The 23,166-nt window shown below is 36.6% G+C and overlaps 2 protein-coding genes across 14 annotated transcripts in view; one reads left to right on the top strand and one right to left on the bottom strand.

Moving 5' to 3' along the window:
- Positions 1 to 23,166, top strand: part of LOC307181738 (uncharacterized protein) — an 817,010-nt gene that overhangs the window by 666,482 nt on the left and 127,362 nt on the right. For all 12 annotated transcript variants that reach the window (XR_013827019.1, XM_079912525.1, XM_079912522.1 and 9 more), the window contains one exon: positions 12,772 to 12,823. The gene's annotated coding sequence lies outside the window, so the exon portion shown is untranslated. The remainder of the gene's footprint in view (positions 1 to 12,771; positions 12,824 to 23,166) is intronic.
- WDR72 (WD repeat domain 72) overlaps positions 1 to 23,166 on the bottom strand; it is a gene marked incomplete at its 5' end in the record, with an annotated part of 189,676 nt that overhangs the window by 49,101 nt on the left and 117,409 nt on the right. The window lies entirely within an intron of this gene.

Genomic DNA, 23,166 nt, shown 5'->3' with positions numbered 1-23,166 from the left:
ACAGCAGCACCTTTAAAGAGCAGTTCCTCTTACGCATGTAGCTTTTGTTTTTATAGATCCTTAAGATGTTCAGAATAGTGAAATCAATTTCTACGGGATGGAAAATAGAAATTTTCCAAACAATCTCATACCCAAAACAGTGACTCTGACCCCTTGATCGCCACTATTTGAACAACAACAAGAGGGAGCTCACTACCTGATTGGGCAGCCTGTTCCATCATTCAACAGATTTAAGAGTTTGAATATTTTTCCTTAAATACTGTACACAAATCTCCCTATATATCTAGCAATAGTCTTTGCTCTGGCTTCTGGAACAATCCCAACAGTCTTCCCCCTTTTCACTAGGGTGGTCTATAATCATAGCTCCCATGTTAATATTTTATTTTTTGAGGCAAAAATTTTCTCTAGTCACTCTTCCACCTCCGTGTTTTTTAAAGGCCCTCATCAATTCCTGCTCTAAGAGCACTACTGATCATCTCTAGCAGGGACTATACACTATCTCACTCAAACATCACAAAATTCCACGTGAGGGTTATTATTTCCCAGGAGTTGGGCACCTAGCTTCTATCAATGCAACCTATATTATAAGCAATATAATGTTTTTATAATTCAAAACATACTGTTGGCACATGCAAATTTCCATTGTCTTTTAGAGTTCAGCACAAAGAGTAGGGAAAACTTTTAATTATGATATACTTAAATTGTAAAATAATATTTATCAATTTGTCTTAGGATAATTAAGAAAATTGGAAGAATTCGGAGTATTTAAGCAAAGTAGGAGTTTATTGAAACATACAAGTCCAAGGTTTTCTTCCCTCTTTACAGAATTTCTGGTCTGTTCCTTTCTGCACATGTGATCATCCTTCTTTGTCTCTCTCTGCAGATGGGCTTTCTATGCTTTGAATTACTGTAGCCAGCCCATCTCTGTCTTTATGTGGTCATTCTGATTTACATCAAACAGAAACTGGCCTCTACATTCCCAGTATTCCCAGTTTCCAATTTCTGGGATAGAAATCTCATTTTGTCCCAGGTCTCTACCGACTACTCGTCCAATTGGAGATGACTGGGGTCACAGAGTTACACGCATCTGCACTATATGTACAGGTTCTCTGAAAGGTCATGAATGAGGCTGTGAGAGTAGGAAGCATCAACCAGACAGGCATCCTGAGAGCTGTCTGCTGTAATACTATTGAAGCATGTGTCTGTTGGCTAAAACACATATTAAATATAGAGCTAGACTGATATCATCATAGAATAGTCTCATTCTGAATCACCCATTCAAGTCATGAGAATTCTGTATATCAGGAATTCCATCTGATATCTGTGCATCAGTTTATGAAGCATTTATTTGCATCCACAAGACCAAATGTAGAATGCGAGTACCACAAGACATGAGCCACCTGGACGTCTTTAAATAGGTATAGTTGCTGTAGCTTTAATTAAGCCTCTCCTCTCATAGTACTCAGGTTTGCTCTCACAAGAGTAATGACCTCATTCATCATGTCCCCCTAGGATGTCATTATGTGAGTGAGGGAATATAATTTGCATTGTTTCATATGTTTTTTACTTTTTGTTTCTGTTTGTTTATCTTTGTATTATTGGTTAATTATGAAAAAGTGAACTATAAAAACAATTAACATTTAAAGTAGACATCTTTGTGGTCTCCAGTGAAAGGTCTGTAAAGGTGATTCACACTCAACAACTCAGTAAGTGGGCTGTCTTTCGCCAAGGACAATATTCTTTTGTAGGTACATACTCTCTCTCATTTTCTCTTTCTTCTTACGATCTCTTTCTCTCACACTGAAAGCTTAAATTAAAAACAAAATCTTGGGCTTCCCTGGTAGCGCAGTGGTTGAGAGTCTGCGTGCCGATGCAGGGGACACGGGTTCGTGCCCTGGTCCGGGAAGATCCCACATGCCGCGGAGCGGCTGGGCCCGTGAGCCATGGCCGCTGGGCCTGCGCGTCCGGAGCCTGTGCTCCGCAACGGGAGAGGCCACAACAGTTGAGAGGCCTGCGTACCGCCACAAAAAAAAAAAAATCTTATTAATATAAAAAATAGAAAATTTTCAGGATCTAGAGCTAGGCAAAGAATTGTTAGACTTGACTCCAAAAGCACAACCCGTAAAAGAAAAAAATTGATAAACTGAACTTCATCAAAATTAAATGATTTTTTTCCTCTGAGAGAGAATGAGAGCACTGCTGCAAGAAACTCTTGACCTTTCTCTGGGAACTACCCTTGAAGAAGCCAATGTGACTAGAGGTGCCTGGGAAGTTGCATACCCCACTGGGGTGGGCTGCAGACAATGACGGACTGACACTAGGGTAAAAAAAACAAACCCATGTCTTTTGTCACTATCCAAGTTGTGCTCCAGGTATTGCTCTTCTGGAAAAACTCCTGACCCTCATCAGCATCAGCAGCAAATATGGCTCTCCCTTTCAGAAAACCATATTTTCTATCATTTCACCACAAATACAAATTTTCCACAGCGATTGGGTTTTTCATGAGTTGGAAATCCAACTAAAGGAAAGCACCTTTAGAGTTGGGGCTGGGAGGAGGTGGAGGTGGCACATTTTCTCTCCCATTGGAGAGACTTTCCAATGGTCATAGATTCCAAAAAGCACCAACCAAATCTGAGAACACGTGTTGTGTTAAGAAATACTTTATCTTTTTCCCATGACATTCAAATATCAATTGAATTAACTTTGTTCCTCTTTTGCTAAGTACCTCATTTGGTCCAACTACACCCACCAAAATGTGTATGTAAGTGCGTGTGTGTGTGTGTCTGTGTGTGTGTGTGTGTGTATGTATTTCCTTCATTCCAAGACACCATCGATTCTAAATGTATTATCAATTTTATATCTTTAGGACAAAGGAAATTCCACATTAATTGTCCACATTTTATATCAATTCACAATTATATACTGTACACTTATTCATACAACGCATGCCCCTTTCTTTTCCAATATCCTACTGATGTTGGAGTCTAATCCTATGTGTGTTCAGAGGTTAGTATTTTTCTGATTTGCTTTGGCTATTGCCTTTCTGAACAATGTCATTTGATGAACTACTTTTCATGATTCTTGTATTTTAACTCCTTTATTAGTTTTAACACCAACTGTTTCATTTGCATTTTCTATTTGCTAATATCTTAGTTTCATATTTGTTTTTATTTCTTTAATTGAATGATATATTCCAGAATATTTAGCAGATCCCCTTGAACATCAGCTGGAAACCTCTTAGTCCTTTATAATCCATGAGTCAGTTGTAAGGATATCCCCAGATTGAAAATGTGATGATCTCTTATGAAAGATTACCCATTTCCACTGTCTTTAATCATATATTCAAATATCTCTTGATGTGGCAGGCAGTCTTCTGCATACAAGGCAGTATTTGTTTCAGTTCTATATCACAGTGTAATGCTTCTGAAGATATTTTGTCACGATTAAAAATCCAAACTTAATATTTAGCTGCAAGCAATGCTACTGCTGCAAATAATTCAACGAAGGTGAAAACTGAATGAAGAGATGCCTTCTACACGTGGCTAAGTTCATGCATAGGCAATGACACTCATTATTTGTGTGACTGACAATTGTAACTTAGACTCATGCATTCATTCAGTAAGTATTTACTTACAGTCTAGTATTGGTGAGCATTGACCTAGGTACTAAGGAAATAGGGTGAGTAATACAGATAAAATCTTTACTCTCATTAAGCTTATGTCCTTCAATTATGAGGCACCATATTTCAGAAATGACAATGTAGAGAAGTACATAAAATATGTATCTCAGAATAGAGGAAAAAATGATGTACCTTTAAGGTCTTTCAGATATTCTAATTTGACTGTTTTTACTGCATTTAATTTTATTAAAACATCTCCCAAAGGGACTGCTTTACTATTCACATATTTTCCTTGAAAAGATGTTTCTTTCATTATATAATTTCTAATGCAAAATACTGCAGTTTCATGTAACAAATGATGTAAAACCCAGACCTTCTCTTCTTCCTTTTTTTTCTTCTATAAAAGAAATGAACACGGAATTTCCATAGGATACATTCCATTTATTTTCTCTGTACTCAGACATGGAAAATTATATATAGGGAGGGGGGAAGGAGTATATATATATATATATATATATTCATGATGGTGGAGCTGGATAGAATTAAAACAATTCACACATCAAGTCTTCACTTCAAAGCCAGGAAAACTTCCAACAGACACAATACATATATATTTTTTATATTTATATGTGCGTATATAATTTATATATGTTATGCTTTGATACACACATATTTCAAAAAGCAATACAGGGAAGTTAGTAGTGGATTTTTTTCAGGTGAGTGCTAACATATCATATGTTCCAAATTCAACAGGAGAATCACTGCTAATTGTATTTGAAAACTGCCCAGTAAGCATGTACTTTTATGTGTAAATGTGAACATAATCTTTGATGTTCACGGGAAGTGATTCATGGCAAGTTTCTACAATATACCAAGGAGATGCTTTAAAGCTGGGTACTGACAGTTTATGTATTAGTCTATAAACAATACTATTTGCTGCATGCTCTGTCACTGAAAGAAAACCGTGACTGTTCTGCAAATAAAGTTTTAATTACTAACACAAACATCCTCATTTTGAAATGTAGTAACCCTGTATATCTCCTAACACAACTTTATTACCAGGTATAAAAATCAACCTAGGGTTTAAAAGTCTTAAAACGTTGATATTTGAAAGGAACAATCTGTGCCCATGCTTTTTTTTTTTTTTTTTTTTTTTTTTTTTTTTGCGGTACACGGGCCTCTCACTGTTGTGGCCTCTCCCGTTGCGGAGCACAGGCTCCGGACGCGCAGGCTCAGCGGCCATGGCTCACGGGCCCAACCGCTCTGCGGCATGTGGGATCTTCCCAGACCGGGGCACGAACTCGTGTCTGCTGCATCGGCAGGCTGACTCCCAACCACTGCGCCACCAGGGAAGCCCAATGCATTTTTTTTAATGCAAACAGGTCATATATCTTAGAAGGGAGTCCGAACTCAGTTTTCTCCTCGGTAAAATGGAAATAATAATCGTAGCTCACAAAATTGTTACCAAAATTAAATTAGATATGTGCACAAAGCACACAGAATTTTGGGGCTGCTACTAAAATTGCAGGATGATAAAAATTTGAATTTGATTATTAGTGCCCATAAGTGGATTGGTGTTAACCTGTGCATTTCAGTAACTGACATCAACACCCATAACACAGAGATATTTAATTGCTGATGTTAAGCCTATGTAATCATTTAGCTCATTAAGCTATCTCAGAGGAAAGAACGGACAGCCAACAATTCTGCAAGATTTCAGAAGATATCTCTGGAGCCCACTGAGACAACTAGTGTCCCTACTTTAGCCCCTTTGATCTTTGATCCATCTACTATAGTGAGAAATATCTAAATTATAAACCTGACTTCCTGGCACCTACAGTATGGCACATAAAACAGTTCACAAACTGGCCTCACCCCAAGTTTGAACCTGTTGCACTCACACTCCTAAAGTAGCCCTTATGACATTGCTATTGCTTTACTGACTTTAGTTATTATTAGTTCACCAGGGTTCTAACACTCTCTAGATTGTGTACCAAGGGCTGTACCTCAAAGAACAAGAGTTTGGTTGGGGGCAAATCAACCAGTGCATGCCTCTCCACATTTCCCAAAATAATCACTCTTGAAAGAAATCCCATTGTTAGCAGATGTTTTTCTTTCACAGATTCCTTGAGATATTAGTAAGATGAACATTTTGAAGTTAAATTTTAAGACTGTTTAGGAAAGAGAAGTAAGGTATAGTGCTTCCAGCTCTTCAGCTTCTCTTAGCTCTCCATAAGCAGGTAGGCTCAGGGCAGCCACTACCATGGCCCTAAGCAAAGGACACACCTTAAGACACCTTGTGTCTTATTCCTTTTTGTATATATGGTAACACGTACAGTGCTTATTACTTATTAGGTAAATTTTTGATGTCTGTTAAATGATAATTCCTGTCCTTTTCCCTTCCTTCCTAAAGCCTACAAAAACCTTAGTTCCTGTAAGAACCTGGTGAAAATGGAATAAAGCAGGTTTGGTGGGCACTGAAATGACCTGGAGAGCACACACTCATTCTGAAAAGGTTGTCTGACACAACAACCCGCTACTCAGCTCCAGCCTACTGTTGTTGCACTAAAATGACAACTCAGTGTGTTGTCACTCTGAGAAAAATCTTTTCCTATTTTTCATGAGAAGGCAGAAATCCAGAATATTTTGTGAAATCTCCTGGTTTATAAATGTTGGCAATTAAGTTTTATTTCTCATGAAGCACTGTGTAAATCAAACAGAAAACACACACAGGGGACCACTGTGCACCTGTGGTGTAGAGCTCTGAGACTTGGATGTCTCTAGACATTACTACTACGCATCTGAGCTTGAAAAGATCCCCTGCTCCTTCAAATAGACTAGGATGCTAATTGTAAGTGCCCAGGCTGTTCATGGCTGGCTTCCACTGTGCTGTCTCTCCTTATGTAAGAAGTTTGGTCAGTACCTGACTCAAAATTATGACTTTCATTTTAATCAGCAAGGAAGAATTTCTGCACTGTAAAATCTTATTAAGGGAATTTGATTGCATATTGAATGTGATCCAGCACCTTCCCAAAGCTCATTTAAGATATTTGATATTTGAGAGAAAAAGCCTATATGGGTATGTTAACTATCCATTTACCTACACTATTCCAAATTCTATCCCTGCACTCTCAGACCATCAGAAAATAGTGTCTTAGACCACATTATCTCAGTCAGTCAAAGACATGTCTTCTGAAGTATGGCCCAATATCATGTTCTTTGATTTTATAGATGGATGATATTAAAAAGTATCATATTTAAGAGCATTTTTTTGTACCATTTGGAACACTGGTTGGAGGTATATTCTACTGTGTGACTTAATACTGCTTTATATCGGAACTCATGTGATAAATTACAGGAAAAATGGTTCCAGGAAAGGATGTTTATCTTCACAGATGCATGTATATATGATATCTTAACTGGGAAAATTTTTCTTTAGTTGCCAGGCCGAACTTCAAAAAATACATTCAGTGAGAATAAGAATCCTAGATTTGTTTCTGAGTTTTTGAAGCCCTTACTGACTCTTCCCTCCACCCCCATTTATTGGTCCACTAATGTTAGCACTGATTTTAGGTTTTAGGTAACTGGGAATAACCCAGTTATAACAGTTTGTTTTTATTCAAGTGATTTGATTCTTGGTCATCAATATTTTTAAATTCATTTACTCCATTTTTATAATATTATTGCTTTGCTCTTTTATTTATAAATACAATTTTAAAAAAATAAACAGAATTCTATTTATATCATAGATTCTGGTAGTCATCTGCTCCCAAATATCTTCTTCATTACCTATAACAGGGCCTGAAAATTTAACTTTAGAAGTACATTATTTGTGGTTTTCTAGAATTCTTGGAATTCCTAGAATTGTTACCTGTCTCTTTGCTTAAAAAATATTTATTGAGAATCTTCAGGGGCTGGCACTGACCTAAGCATTGAAGATATAATAGTGAGCAAGTTAGACATATTCCTTTCCCATCATGGAGCTCACAATCTCACTGGGGAGTAGACAAGAAACCAGGCAATGACAACACAGGGTGGTCAGTATTGTGACAGAAGAAGTATAGAGTAGGACACCTAACCAATTTGGGGGAAATGGAAAGGGCATCCTAGAGGATGTAATATTCAATTTGGGACATGAAGGTCTCAGGCAATGGTGGGAGAGGGGAAGGTTTTTCAGGCAGGGGCTGTAGATTCTGCAAGGCTGTCCTTTTCATTGTTGTCTCCTCAGGGCTTTGCTCACTGCAGGCATTCAAAAACTTTAAATAAGTAAATGGGTGATGGAATAGCCTGTGTGAAGGTTGAAAGCCAAGTGGGGATAGGTCCTTTGGAGGAACTGGAAGAGTTTGGTTTGGCTGAATTGTAGGGTTCAAGGTGGGTAGGAGGGGGCAAGATGAGACTAGAGAGGCATCCAGCGGCCAGTTGAAAATGATTCTTGTGAATCATTCAAATAATATGTACTTTATCCTAAGAGAAAAGGGAAGCCATGTGTGCTTAAAGAAAACAAACAAACAAGGAAAAACAAACCAAAAAAACCTTTTTGCCTTTTCTCCGTAAGAACTTGATCTTTGGCTAACTCTAGTTGGATTCTCTTGGTAACTTGATAAAGGTAGAATGTCAACAGTTCAAGGAGACATTACTGATAGTAAAAATGACCTCTCATTGGTAAATTGTGTCTGGACTAGGAAGAGCTGTAAATGAGCCTTAAAAGCCCATTATCGTAGCTTTGGGTGTCCTTGACGGTGGACCTGGTAAGCCAATGCCTGTGGAATTGCTACAGGAGATATAAGGCTGTTTAGCAGAATGACTTCCAGAGCTGAACTGCTGGACTGCTGGATTCCGATGAGGAATGTCCAGTCGGCCAGCTATGGTTCCCAGTCTCTGTCCTTCTGAGTAGACAGGTGCCAGGTGCAGTGTGTGGTTATCTTGTGAGTCTAATTGTTTAGTTGATCCTAAAGAAAAACTTCTGGGGAGCATTGCACCATTGAAAGGTCTTAATAGGAGAGTTGATTTGAACAAATGTGTTTTTATAAATCACTTAAGCTATGGAAGGCAGTTGCCTCTAGGACAGGTTACTCTAATAATATATTAAACTGAGTTAGTTAATAGTCTTGCTGGAATAAGATGGAAGCCTACAAGGGGTAAAAGGGAGAAAAGCACCCCGCTTTTAAGTGGCTCTAACCCCATCAAGTGGGACTTAATAGGCATGTAAACTGGTTTTAGTATCTTTTTGTAGATGGTTCATCTGCCATGTACAGGAGAAAACGTTCAGTTTATTGGCAAGTAAGAACAACCAGAGCAAAAGGGAGAAATACTAAATGGCCATTTATACCACCAGGCCATTTTTTAAAAATCAGCAAATATTGGAAAGGGTTAGTTTTGAATACTGTCTCACTCCTTAACTAGCTATATCTGGGCCTCTCTCAGCTTCAGGTTCTTAGGCAGAAAAACAAAGGGCTTAGACTCAATGACCTCCAAATGATCTTGACTCGAAGGTCCTATGAGTCCTATTATCCGAGTACCACTCATATGCCAAGTACTATACTAATCTCTAAAATCCCTCTCTTCACCCACCATAAGGATATTCAAAATCAAGTAAATACCAAACGCCTATAACAGAAACATCAAGGCTGTAGTCAGTCCTTATCCAAGGTAGAAATGAGGACTACATTATTTCTCTTCATCCATATTTTACCCTGTGAACATGCTGATCACATCTATCACTGAAGAACTTTATTATGTGCTTTAGATTCTTCAAGTGGCAGGTACTATGGTAGGCTCTGATAGGCCAATCTAGTCTGAGATCACTCAAGACAGACGCCCACAGGTCTAGAGTACTTACTGCAACATTTGCCCACCGTAAACTCTCAGTGACCGCTGATGGTTGGCAGAATTAATAGAGATCATTAATAATTTAGTACTCCTGTGGTCTTCAACCAGCTTGAAAAAAGACATAAAAATCCAATATAATTTAAGCCGAATATCTAAAACAAAATGATGTGAAGTGAAAATAATAATAATTTAATTTTTAAAAGCCTGTCTCTAAGAGATCTAAGCACTTGCATATCTTAAAGGGCCACTCAAATGTACTGACATATGGTTATGTGACATTAAGAATTCAGGAGAAAATCTCTGCTTTTACACAAAGTTTTGAATTAGGAAATTTCAGTGAAAAGCATTGCGTGTACTTCTAGGAAATCTCATCATGATCTCAGTGTAATAGCCATTTGTAAAAGAGCTCTGAACTGAGTCCATGCCAGGGAGCATTATTGGAAAATGGCCCTCTCTGACGACTTCCTGGAATTCCTCTCTGTGCAAGTCAGCAGCTTGCTTGGCACCAGCTGGCACTAAACTGAGGCACTGGGAAATGTAAGGTGCATTCCTAGGTGTCATGATTTGCACTTTTATAACTTGAGTCTTAAAAGGAGGCAGCCAGACTACAGGTCACATTATTCAAATTATGAGATCAGTCTCCTTTTTAAAAATAAAGCATACAACTAAAAGGGCCACTGAATAAAATGAAATTGAGGTAATTAGGCAAGTATTTGTTGCACGGCTGCAGTTTTGTACTAAGCTCAGGGGTGGACAGAAGAAACGATACAGTTCTTTCCTCATGATGCTGTCCAGACGTTTCTAACTTGCATTCCATGGAACTTCAGCATTTCTCAGAGGGAATTCATAACTGTCTGATTCAAATTTTCTCTTTAAAATATATATCACAGCTATTGTTAAAGAACCATGATTTTAAAAGGCAAATTATTGTACTATTTTTAATAATCTTGGAAAAAATAAACACATTGATTTATTCTGCCAAATAGCTGTTTCTGTGCAGATCTAAGATTAATCTCTGGTTTATATTTAAATTTATAAATGTATCATCTATTAAAGAGGTTGCATGAATGTGTTTTACTGTTAGTAGTAGGCAGTTTCACTCATGTAAAATTATACAGACAAGTGCTATTGAAGTGCTATTCTGCTTACTAGGATGAATCATAATTTTTTCAGTCTAGTATATCCAAAGCAATATACTAAAGTGAATTGGTTGTTGAGACCAAAATTTTATATGACTGTCATCCATCTGTCTTAATTTCATATCTCATAATTCATAGAATTTGATAGATTGTTTCAGTTTTACAAAAGATTCAGTTACTTATGAAAGTTTTAAAACACCAATTTAGATCATTTCTTAAATAGCAAAAAGGAGCTAGTCATTGCTAAAAATCTTTAGAAATGTTTATGCTTTACATATGAGATGGAAGTTATTGGTGAAGCTTGGCTTTAATTTTCTAATATTTTGCAACTTCTCAGTTATGGTTATGTAGAAGATCCCATATGAAGGTGAAAACAACCTAGCTCACTTCATGGACTAGGTTGTAATTATTTTGTAGTAACTTTCTGATATTTAAGCAATTTTTTATATAATGAAAGATCACAGCTTTTTTTTCTGGGAATTAGAAATGGAAAATTTTAGAACTTCTGTTCTAAAAAAGCCTATGAAGGTTTCCTTGACTTTTTCCACTGCTGATTTGATGAAAGGAATGAATAATTTTGGATTACTGCTACACATTAAAAGTACAGATTAAGAATATTAAAATTTATAACTGTGGCTTGTGAATTTGGGAAATTGAGGCAAGGAGAAGACAGGGAAAGTGAGACTATATTCAATACAACTTGGAAGGGAAACCTGCCAATTGTAATAAATAAAAAGACTTATGATGCCTTCACCCTCTTCATATAGTTGTTATAACTGGAGCATCTAAGTGCTTTATACCATTAGTCACCACTATACTGCAGTTTCATTCTTACATTTTTTCAGTACATTTTATACGTACGATTTATGCCTGCAGAATAACTAGAAACAGCATATGTGCCTTACATACAGATTCCAGAAAAAGAACTCAGCTAAGTAAACTTATTTTTTAAATCCAGTTCTGTAACGATGTTTGTTATAAGACACGTGGTTTTTCCGGTAAAACATACCCTCCTGTAGCTTCACTTTCCATGCATGGACTTCTTCCAGGGCCGTACTCGTTTCTTAAGCTATATCGTGGTGGAATCTTATCCTTTATAATGTTTTGGAGAAAGCTGAGGGTGGCGCCTGCACAATTTGATTTGGTGTAAAAATACACACCAAATCTGATTTCTGTTACATTAAGGCGTTCTCTGACAAAATATACAGAACAAGAAATGAAGTGAATTGTGTTTTAGAAATATCTTGCAAGCTTGTTTCCCCGAATACCTGACCACTAATTTTTAAAAATGGATCAAAACCCAGTTTAATTGAATATTTAATAGATGATTTAATGTTCAAGTTAAGATACATTTTAAATGCTAAATATAAAAATGATTTGTGTTTGCTTACTGGAAATATTTGTAATACATGTGAATATGTATAATAAACCAATATTTAAAGCAACTTTACCATGGAAGAAATGAAAACACTATCTTCAATTTATAAACATACTACATTCATCAAACTATATTTTTGACTAAGAGTTGGTTTTTATAATATGAATATCATAACGTGGATTGCCATTAACAGTAGAAATAGTTTAACTCATTTTTTTAAACGTGTAACATATTTTCCTTTAAAATGAGCCACTGGAAACATAAAAATGGCAACATCCTCCTAGGAATTTAGCTAGAGGGAAACACATCAATTTGAATAAATAAGTGAGCTTGCTCTTTTATAAATTCCATCCTGTACATGATGCCCCATGACTATGATTTACAGAAAAGAATCTGAGATTAGCAAATAAGAGCGTGCAATTTAGTCTAAGACCATTTTCCAACAAGTCATATCAACATAGCAAAGGTACTTAAGTCTTTCATGCCCTAGTTTTCCTTTCATTGAAATGGGCAAAGGCTTACTTTATTTGAAAATAATCCACTTATTTATTTTTTTTAGTTTCTGAAAATAATGGTAAAACAGATATTTTGGCAGTCCTGAAATGAACATTTCTGCACAGTACATTATGAATAGACTCTAGATAATTTGGAGAGCTTGAAACAGGAGAGACCTAAGAAAATTCTAAAAACTCCTTTGCATTCCTCAGCATTAGACACAGACACATTATGGTATCTGAGTACTACTAAATTCTCCCGACTTATTTGCTACAAAAAAAGACTGATTAAAACCTTTCATTTTCTTTCAGCACTATGAGAACCTCAGACAAGTTTTAGTGGATAACTTACTGATTCACACAGGTGAGTAGGCTATTCTATACTGCATTACAGGTATTTGTGCCATTACCTTCTGAAACTCTGTTTCATAGTACAGAGTCTGTCATATAAAAAATAAATGATACTGCCCAATCTCAGCAGTTTGAAAGAAACTAAATCAATGGCATAAGGGAAGCAGGTGATGTAATGACTCTAGACTTAAGTAGATGACTTGAAGAGATAGATCATGAAGTTTAACCTTTGAAATTATTCATTGGTTATTAATATAAACACATGAAAAAGCACATCTCAAAGTTACCTTGCTTTGCTAAAATTCTATTCATTAAATCAAGTTGGTTTTTTTTTTTTTTAAATGGTAAAGAGAAGTAATATATCCTATTCCTGGAAAATGTCTAATAGCAAAGACTTAATAAGCCTGGTCTTACTTAATGTTTCAGTAAAGGATGTTGATAGAAAAGGAGGTCAATAATGTCTACATAAATCCATACACAGAGAAACGAAAAATGGAATGAATGGTGAAACCCAAACTTGTCAATCTATGTTAAGTGATCCAAATGCATCCAAAACAACTGAGAAATCAGACCAAGTATTGTACAAATACGAGTTGGGAAAAATTTAAGAACTGACTCAGATGGATGCGAGATTGAGATAGTGACCAAATGTAAAGAAAAAGAAATAACTTCAAATTAGCACCAAGAACCACAGCAACTCTGAAGGTGTTACTAACGTGACCTGGATTCTGATGGTCCTGAAGAACATTCAGTGTCATTTGGTCTAAAAGCAAGGAGACAGAATTTCTCTCCTCTATGTAATGTGAACATACTTTCTTTCTCTATGTGAGATAAAGCACTAATGTTCTGTCTAAATAACCTAATTTCGTGAAGAGGTGATAAAAATTTTAAGGAAAATAAGTATTGCTTTACAAATGAATACCAAACAGAGAGGTATTCTGACAAAATTTGGAAACAAGGATTCTTTGCAGCTCCTGCTCTATTCACTGTCTACTTTGCACTGGAAATGCCTCACTTCTCCTCTTAAAATAATTTGTAATGGCTCCCTTTATCTTTCAAGAAAAAGCCCATTGCCAGATCCTTTACATTCTAGGTCTCACCTTCTGGATCCAGACTGGAGCATCCTCATCTCCTATACCCTGCCCACACCAAATTTACCCCTATTTCCTGACTAGACCACATTGTATTCCTCTGTGTCTGTCTTCATGTTATTCCTTTTGCCTGAAATACCCTTTCTGCGTCAAGTTCTTTCCCACTGGTGTCAGTTGGGTCCTCCCAGAAGCAGATGTTAAGATGGCATTAGAAACACAAAACAAAACTGACTATGCCAGGCCCAGAGCCAGCGTTCGAGGACACAAAGAGGAGAGTGAAAGGATAGAACAAGAAGTTCTTTTTTCTAATGGAGGAGACAGAACTGCAATCAGATGATTTACTACACATCCTTGGAAGTACAATGGCCAATGTAGAAACAACATGGGTGGAGTACAAAGGAAGGAGCAAACAATGCGGGGCTAAGGAAGGAACTTCTTGAGTTAGTTGGGGGTTCCTAATTCCGTCACCTCCCTGTGCATTTTCAAAAGGGGAGAAGGATAGAAACAAAGAAAAGCATCAGAATGTATAGAATCCCTTTCTGAAGGCTTTGGTTGTCAGCAAGGTTGGTACTGCCCCCTAGAGGAAGGCTTTGGAAACTGCTGAGACAAGGGACCTTTGGTTTCCTCAATGATTGTGGAGACACTCACTGGCATTCAGTGGGCAGGGACCAGAACTGCCAGATGTCCAGCAGTGTTCAGGACGGTCCTTCGCAATGAAAAAATTGTCCTGATATTTCACATGGTTTCCAAAATTTCCACTGGACGTTCCTGGAAGGGAAAGCCCTGCTTATAATTTCTTGAGTCCAGAACCTAACTTAATTTTACACACAGGGATCTTTCAAGGTTTTGATTATACCTCCAATTTTCTAGGAAGGACACTAACCTTGTATGTCAAAGAATGGCCACATTTCACTGATGTTGTCCAGAACCTTACCAAGAAAAATCCATCTGGACACCCATGTCACTGACAGCACCACCATGCGTGTGCAGGGACTGCATTGGCAGCTGTCATATTCTCAGCAGTGAAATGTTTCCTGGTCAGCATTTTATTCTTTCTTTTAGTACAGTTATGCCCAAGCTTTTACTTACTAACATATTTTTATTATAAATTTCTTACTCTTTGTTTTTTATCCTTTAAATTGTGTAAAAATTATTTGTGTAGATAGGTTATATTACTTATGAACTTCATTTTAGAATTAGAAAGGGAACATTACAAAACATTAGCAATATTTCAGTCCATTTTAGGACTGAAAGAGTTGAGAAACACCAGGGCCCATGTTCATCTGCATCAGGTAAAAGGAAAAAAAAGGAACAACTCTTCTTTGAAACAGCTGTCTTCATTTCTTGTGGCTTGTTCTCCGGGGTTGCCTTGTTTTTTGCCTTCAAGCATCTGTCGGCATTAATTTTTCCTGATAGCTCTACAGACAGATAAATTACCCCAGAACTAAATAAATAAATTTGAAGAAATGCTTCTGGATTAACACTTTAGAAGAAAGCCATCATCCCTATAATGATTTTTTCCATTCTCCTACCTACAGACGATTAACATATTATTTAGCATTTCTTCCATTTTGCCTTAGACCAGAGTTCTTTGATACATGTCTGTCACTGTCATTTATCATTCCTCCACTCACACAGGCAACAAACATTTAATGAGCACCCATCATGGGCCACGTGGTGCATTAGCTGCTAGGAGCACAAGATTAATAAGTTCCAACTTTTGCCCTCAAGGAGTTCAGAGAGGTGGGAAAGAAAGGCAAATAAATAAACAATTAGAGTGCTAGATGATATAGACTATTTAGAAGGATATACAAGAAATGTATAAAATGATGTAATAAAAAATTTGAGTACGTTACATTGAACTTTTGACATAGTGCTTAATAAGAGATGTTTTGAAGTTATTCAAATTGTTCCAAGGATGAAAGTTGGGCAGATATATTGGCAAGTTAAAATGGAAAAATAACGGTCGCGCCAGCAAGGTGAATGAAATTCTGATGGAATGGGGTATTCCAACGACATGAGAACACATGGATATTTTTTCCATCAACCACCATTTCTCTAGCAATTGCCTTGCCATTTGCCAGACACTGTACTATCTGCTGAGAACACAAAGCTGACTAAACCCGTGCTTTTTCTCTCAAGGAATTTAGTTATATCAAAATTATTTCCAGAACTAGGAATGCATATCTGTATTGGCTAATGGAATTGCATTAGATGGAGGAACTAATATCACACAAAGTGCCAGGCTCAGAAGTAGGAATGGAGTCAATAAGGAGGAGGCTGACTCAAGTGAGCCAGGCTGTAAGCAGAACCCCAGGTTAGCAGTGTTAAGGGCTGTTGGCTACAGGAGATCACGAGTGAGCCAGAAATCCAAAGAGAGGCAGATGAGTCAGAACCCAGGATGTGAATCCAAATACTGAGGAAATAGTGTTTGACACAGCAGCTCTTTAAACACTTCCCTGGAGAAGCGGTAGCTGAATGAAGAATAAGAAGATGAGTTTCAGGCAAGTCTCCGGGCTCTCTAAAAACATCAGACTGAAACCAGATCATGACAAAATGAGTAGTGAAGTGCCAAATAATCAACCATCAGGAAAGAAGTTTTCTGAATAGTTACAAGCTAGACTAATTCATGTGTCTATTTTTAATTTTTTTGTCAGCTTATGTGCATACACATGATCCTGGGATGATGATGTTTAGAAAACAGTTTTCATGTGTATATTCAAGACTATATCTGGCTGCTAAAGAAAAGCAATCAGCTGATTTTCCTTGTCTTTTTCTTTTACTAATTAGGAGTTGGCTGGATCTTTAGTACAAGCTACCCCGTGGTCCATCTATTCATCCATCCACTCAATAATCACTTATTACCAGCTACTAGGTGAAGGACCATCCCAGGTGATGGGAGGGAAAAAGATAAATAGACCCAACCCCGTCCTTGAGAGGTCAGTGTTGGGAAGCCAGTCTCAGTTTGGAGAACAATAGTGCAGAACACATTGATTGCAGCAACAGAATCTAGATCACTTTTCCTTTGTCAATAACTTTAAATGGGTATGCAGACAATAATCAATAAAGTTGGTGCCTGCACAACTGTTACCAAGGAACTATTTAACTCAATTCCTTGATGCTACCGTCTCTGCCCAGCTGGGCCAGGTTGGCATTCTGATTGCTCATGAGGAAAAAAGACGATGCAATACTCTAGTTCTTCGTATGCCAAGATGAAAGTCATCAATCTCAATCTCTGTGAAAGATGAAACTCTCTGGTAAAAAGAGCAGTGAGCTCTATCAGTCTTTCTAAGGCGATGCAATCTTTAAGATGATACAGAGAGGGCAGAGGCAGTGGAGGAGTTCAGAAGAATTTATATGGGGAAAAGGGAAATGATAAAATTTCTCCACCTATTTTACAAGAAGCTAAAAATAAGACAGAACATATATTAAACCCAAAGGCAACAGTGTTTTTTGAAAGGTATGTAGTGTACTCTAGGTGGTAAATTATTTGCTTGTCATATGTAAAATCATCATCATCTAACATGAATATCTTGCTTTTTAAGTCAGTTAAGCCTATTACATTGTTCAAATTAATCTATTAAAATGAAAATTTCACTTTCCTCTTCTCTTCCTCATATACTGCTAACCCTTCCCCTTTCTGACTGATATGTATATGCCGAATCTTTTCATTTCTAACATTTACTGGTTGGCATTGCCAGTTCCCAGGCATAAAGCCTTTTACTTTTTAACACTAAGACTTATATTCATATAAATTTATATTCCAAACAAAAGTCTTAGTATTAAGTACATCTTTAGTGAAATAGCTTACAGTGTCTCATCCAAAGTTTAGTAGAAATTACGTATTTGATATTTGCTGATTACTTGATTCAAGAGAGTATTTTCCTCCATTGCTCTGCCAAATATCTGGGGTTTTGCTGCCTTGTGATCCCCAACACGGGTTATACCTATCTCTGTAACTGTCATATAGGAGCCACTTGGTAAATATTTGCTGAATTAAGAAATAATGAAGGAAAATAGTGATTACTTGGAAGGCAATGCCAGATAGTAATGAAGAACCCAGACTTTGATGTCAGACTGCCTGGGTTTGACTCTTGGTTCTGTTGTTTGTTGGTAATAAGACCTTGGGAAAGTTGCTTAACTTCTTTGTATCTGTTTTCTCATCAATAAAATGGGTATAACAATACTACCTATCCCCACAGAATTGTTGCCTGGATCAAATGATTTAAGGTATGTGAGGCACTTAGAACATATTCAGCCATATCCGTGTTAGCTGTTATTATCATCACTATCACTATCATTGTTATTCTGGAAGGCTGAGGGTTAGGAGAGAAAGGCGTTGGCACAATGAGATTCAAAGAGGACACAGATATTCTCCAGAGGAGTTAAGGACATACGGGTTTCTTTCTAATATTCAGGTTCCTCATTTATGCATGTATGGAGCAGATAATTCTTTCGAGGAAGAAAAGGGATTACGTGGCTTTAGTGATCTTAGCAAACAGCTGACTTCTCCCACTCCAACTATTTTTGCTTGGCTAAATCATGTTCATCTCTCAAGTCTTGCATTAGGCAACTGTTCTTCTAAGAAACTTTCTTGACCTCAAAGTCTGGGTTAAGTACCTCTGTGATGCGCTCCTGCAGACTATTCCGTGGCTTCTGACACACTTATGGTTATCTTGATGCTAGTTTATGGTCTTCGACTGGGGATTTTCAGTTAGTTCTCTGTGTACCACCAACTCTTGGATCAGTACACAGAGGCATAGAGGAGTGTTGCATAAAGATGTATTCAAAGTTTTGGAGACAGCACAGTGTGCAATATACTATATCAAGTTACCAACCCTGCATACCCAAAAGCTTATCATATCTGCCTTCTGATTCCACCCAAGGCTGTGGTTGGGATACTTTCTTGCAGAAAATAGCAAGGAAGAATTTGATGCACGCATCACCAATATATGTATGTTTGTTTATAAACAATATACATGCTATTAGTATATCCACATTAAGTCCACTCTAAAATGTACACAAATAGAACTACCATACGACCCAGCAATCCCACTACTGGGCATATACCCTGAGAAAACCATAATTCAAAGAGTCATGTACCAAAATGTTCATTGCAGCTCTATTTACAATAGCCCAGAAATGGAAACAACCTAAGTGTCCATCATTGGATGAATGGATAAAGAAAATGTGGCACATATATACAATGGAATATTACTCAGCCATAAAAAAGAAACGAAATTGAGTTATTTGTAGTGAGGTGGATGGACCTAGAGTCTGTCATACAGAGTGAAGTAAGTCAGAAAGAGAAAGACACATACCATATGCTAACACAAAAAATGGAATATAAGAAAAAAAATGTCATGAAGAACCTAGGGGTAAGACGGGAATAAAGACACAGACCTACTAGAGAATGGACTTGAGGATATGGGGAGGGGGAAGGGTAAGCTGTGACAAAGTGAGAGAGTGGCACGGACATATATACACTACCAAACGTAAAATAGATAGCTGGTGGGAAGCAGCCGCATAGCATAGGGAGATCAGCTCGGTGCTTTGTGACCACCTGGACGGGTGGGATAGGGAGGGTGGGAGGGAGGGAGACGCAAGAGGGAAGAGATATGGGAACATATGTGTATGTATAACTGATTCACTTTGTTATAAAGCAGAAACTAACACACCATTTTAAAGCAATTATACTCCAATAAAGATGTAAAAAAAATAATAATAAAAAATAAAACGTACACAAAAATTAAAATTTCAAAAGGAGGACATTAACACACACACACACACATGACAATGCCATTTACATCTTATTTGCTTAAGCTTGCATTATTAGAATTATCTTCAATCTGTAGTTTCTTGGCAGGAAATTTTACTCATTTTCTGAGAGTTAGTTTAGTTAATACTAGAAAATAAAATCTGTAGGTCATCTAAGCAGGGACACTTGAAACTGAACATAGCAGAGTCAGCCTTCTCTGAAGTGAGTCTTCTACTCTCCTTCAGCATACCTGGAATGTCCTATGCGACACTACACTAACCGACGTAGGTTTCAAATCAGGATACCAGGGTCAATCTTTGTATCAAGGATATTTTTGTTTGAAAAAATGCAAGTATAGATTTTCATTATTTCACTCCTCCATATCCAATTCGTCAGCAAACACTGTCAGCTATACCTTCAAATGCATTCAGAATCTGATCACTTCTCATCTTCTCCATCCAAGCCGCCATATTTGTTCCAGGTTGCCATCATCTGCATTAGCATTATATGGCCTCCCAACTGGTCTTCCAGCTTCTGTCCAGGGCCCTGAACTTCAGGCAATGAGATCCCATTAAAATATGTGCCCTTTGTCTGCTCAGCTATTTTCCCGTCTCACTCAGAGAGAAAGCCTAGGACCTCACTCTGATACACAAGGCATTCTATGACGATCCCTCATTACTTCTCTACTCCTTGCTCACTCGCCTTACACAGATCTTTCCTAAATGACTTCTGTGGCTATAAAGAAGAATGCATTGGCCTTCTCACTTAGCCTTAAGACAAAGGTGGAGGTGGAAGATGCATTTACCATAACTAAAGATGGTCAAGAAAGAGTTTCCCTGTGAGGCAGTCAGACACTGTGTTTCAAAGCCTTTCTACAACTAGACAGATTTCCTTCTGAGAAATTCAGCAGGCAGATGAAGACTGTCCCAAGCCAGTCCTTCTACTGATGGCCACCAGGACCATAAAACTTTTCTGTTGAATATATGTTTATTTACTACAAAATAATGGTTTTACTTAAAGAGGACATTTTCATTATTTAATTTTGCAGATAAAACTTTAAAAATTGTGCACATAATAAAGATTATTTGCAGTACCCATATCTGATGCATCATCTTCACAACCACACAGTTTAACGTGAATTTAAATTCAGCCAGTAATTCTAAGGTGACAGTTTTATCTACAAAGCCTCCATTTGTATTTCAAGCAATTCGTTTAATGGAACAATTTAGAATACTTGTTTAAACTGATCCAAATAACATTAAAAAAAAAGTTAAAGGAAATAACTTTCAAATGCATTTTAATAATAGAAACCACTGCTGTTTTTTAAAGCAATGAATCTTAGCCTTAAATGTGAGTGTTAATTACACAATTTCTTATTAAAGAGATTCAAGGAAGATAGCAGTGCAATCGTTATAAAAATGTAAACTCAGATAAAATCCACCACTCTCCCATAAAATACTGATTCACAAATCTTAAGACCTCAAATAAAATACACGCTGTGAAATGTAACAAGTGAAACACTGAAAAATAAGATACAAAATTATAAAGTTCAAACATATATTATGCTTCAGTTCTCACTTTACTGATTTGCACCTCATGTACAAACAGTTCAAGGAACCTGGTGATTTTCCTTATTAAAAGGGCTGAGATGGCAATGATTGAACACTCTGCATTTTCTTTGTTAATAGAAAGTATGATTTATGAGAAGGGAATAAAAATCTAAGAAAACCACTCGATAAATTATTCAATTTTCAGACCAAGCTGATTTAGAGCAAATTTCCTTCATGCTGCCAGTATGGAAAATGTAGCTTATTGGATAAGAACACAGTGTTTAAGAGAATATCTGGGCTCGTTTCCTTGTTTTTAGTAATTTTGTGACTGTAGACAAGGCACATACCTCCTGTAAGTCCAGTTTATTCATTTAAAAAATGGAATACTAATAGGAAGCGTGTCAGCACCAGTGGCTTTCAAGATAGCTAGTATGGTGATGAACTTTTTTTGAAATATTATTTATTTTTATGTATATGAGAAAGATACATAATTAGTATGTCAACCTGAACATAAACAGAGACTTATGTCAGGAAAAGCCTAGGTAGCACCATGGGAATCTCTCTTTCTCAGAGAGTAGTTCTTTTCAGTTGTACTTTGTGACTTCAATTCTATGAACATGGACATTTTTTTAAAAACTGTAAAATTGTTTACACAGACAACTCAAATATTGGAAACAGAGCCTTAGGGTTCATGTGGATCATGTGAAAATAAAAGGAAAAAGTGAGCTAACATTCCTAAATTACTTAGCCTAGTGTTAGAGCATATTAAGAATGTAATAACTTTTGTTGTTGTTAATATTATTTTTTCCTTATGACTATTATTGTCATATTACCATAATGCTAATAAACCAAACATAATCTACCCTGGCATAAAAGAAGTTTATGAGTGTCTGTACAAAAAAACAATCATCTATTACTTTCCAAATGATTTACAAATAAGATGTATCAAGAAATCAAGGAACCAAGAAAGAATAAAAGAAATTAGAAAAAAAAGATGGGGGAATGGGGAGCTCACAGAGGAGAAATGAACAAGGACCTGATAAAATCAAACAACATAAACCATTTATCCTAAGAATATTTGATAAAATGATGTATGTTTCAGTGACACTGGGGTTAAGTAAATCTCCCAATAACATTTGAAGAATAATCATCTCTGGTGAATAGCACATACACCATCTTCTTAACCTTTAAATCAGGACATTTGAAATAAATAAAATAGCTTTTTACTTATTTATTTTTAAAAATTCCATGAAGTAATGCAGTATATACCACTAATAAAGGTCTAAAACTTTTCTTATAATTTTACTTAGTTCCTCTGACTAGTTTAAAAAATAGTTTTTTCCAAAAGGGGAAAAAATGGCAATGTTAATATCCAATATAATATTGCTTGGAAATTTTCCTCTTCAATGCTTATCTGCTTCCTATTTAATTGCAATTGTAGTTAATATTTTCCTACAGGGAATATTTCCCAGGAAAATATATGCTCATTATTTTGTGAATATGTTATATTTATTTTAAATAAAATATTCTAAATTTCACCCACCAACATATAAAGTAGCTTTAATATTTTTGTGTTCCAATTCTTATCACAAGCTAACTCTAAATTTTCTTTTAACACTGGCAAAGGACCACTCAATAATGATCAAAAGATAATATTTATTAAGATCCAGATTTTTTAGTCATAGTAAGACTGAGTTCCATAGAGTTAATAATTCTTATATCCGAGAACTAACTGGGGACAGAACAGGACCCAATCTGGTGAAACTTCAAGTAATGGGTAAGTCATGTGATAGCAAAACTCATAAAAAGTTTCACCTTGATAGCCTACCATGAATTTCTCACCCAGAAATGAGGACTATGGGCCAAGGGATAAGTTAGACACTAAAGTTTATGCAGCTCAATATCAAAAAAAAAAACCAACCCAACCCAAAAATGGGCAGAAGACCTAAATAGACAT

The sequence above is a fragment of the Stenella coeruleoalba genome (genome assembly GCF_951394435.1).
Source record: "Stenella coeruleoalba genome assembly, chromosome: 2".
NCBI classification, from domain to species: Eukaryota; Metazoa; Chordata; class Mammalia; order Artiodactyla; family Delphinidae; genus Stenella; species Stenella coeruleoalba.
The sequence above is the reverse complement of the archived record's forward strand: the minus strand, read 5'-3'. Positions and strand labels throughout refer to the sequence as shown.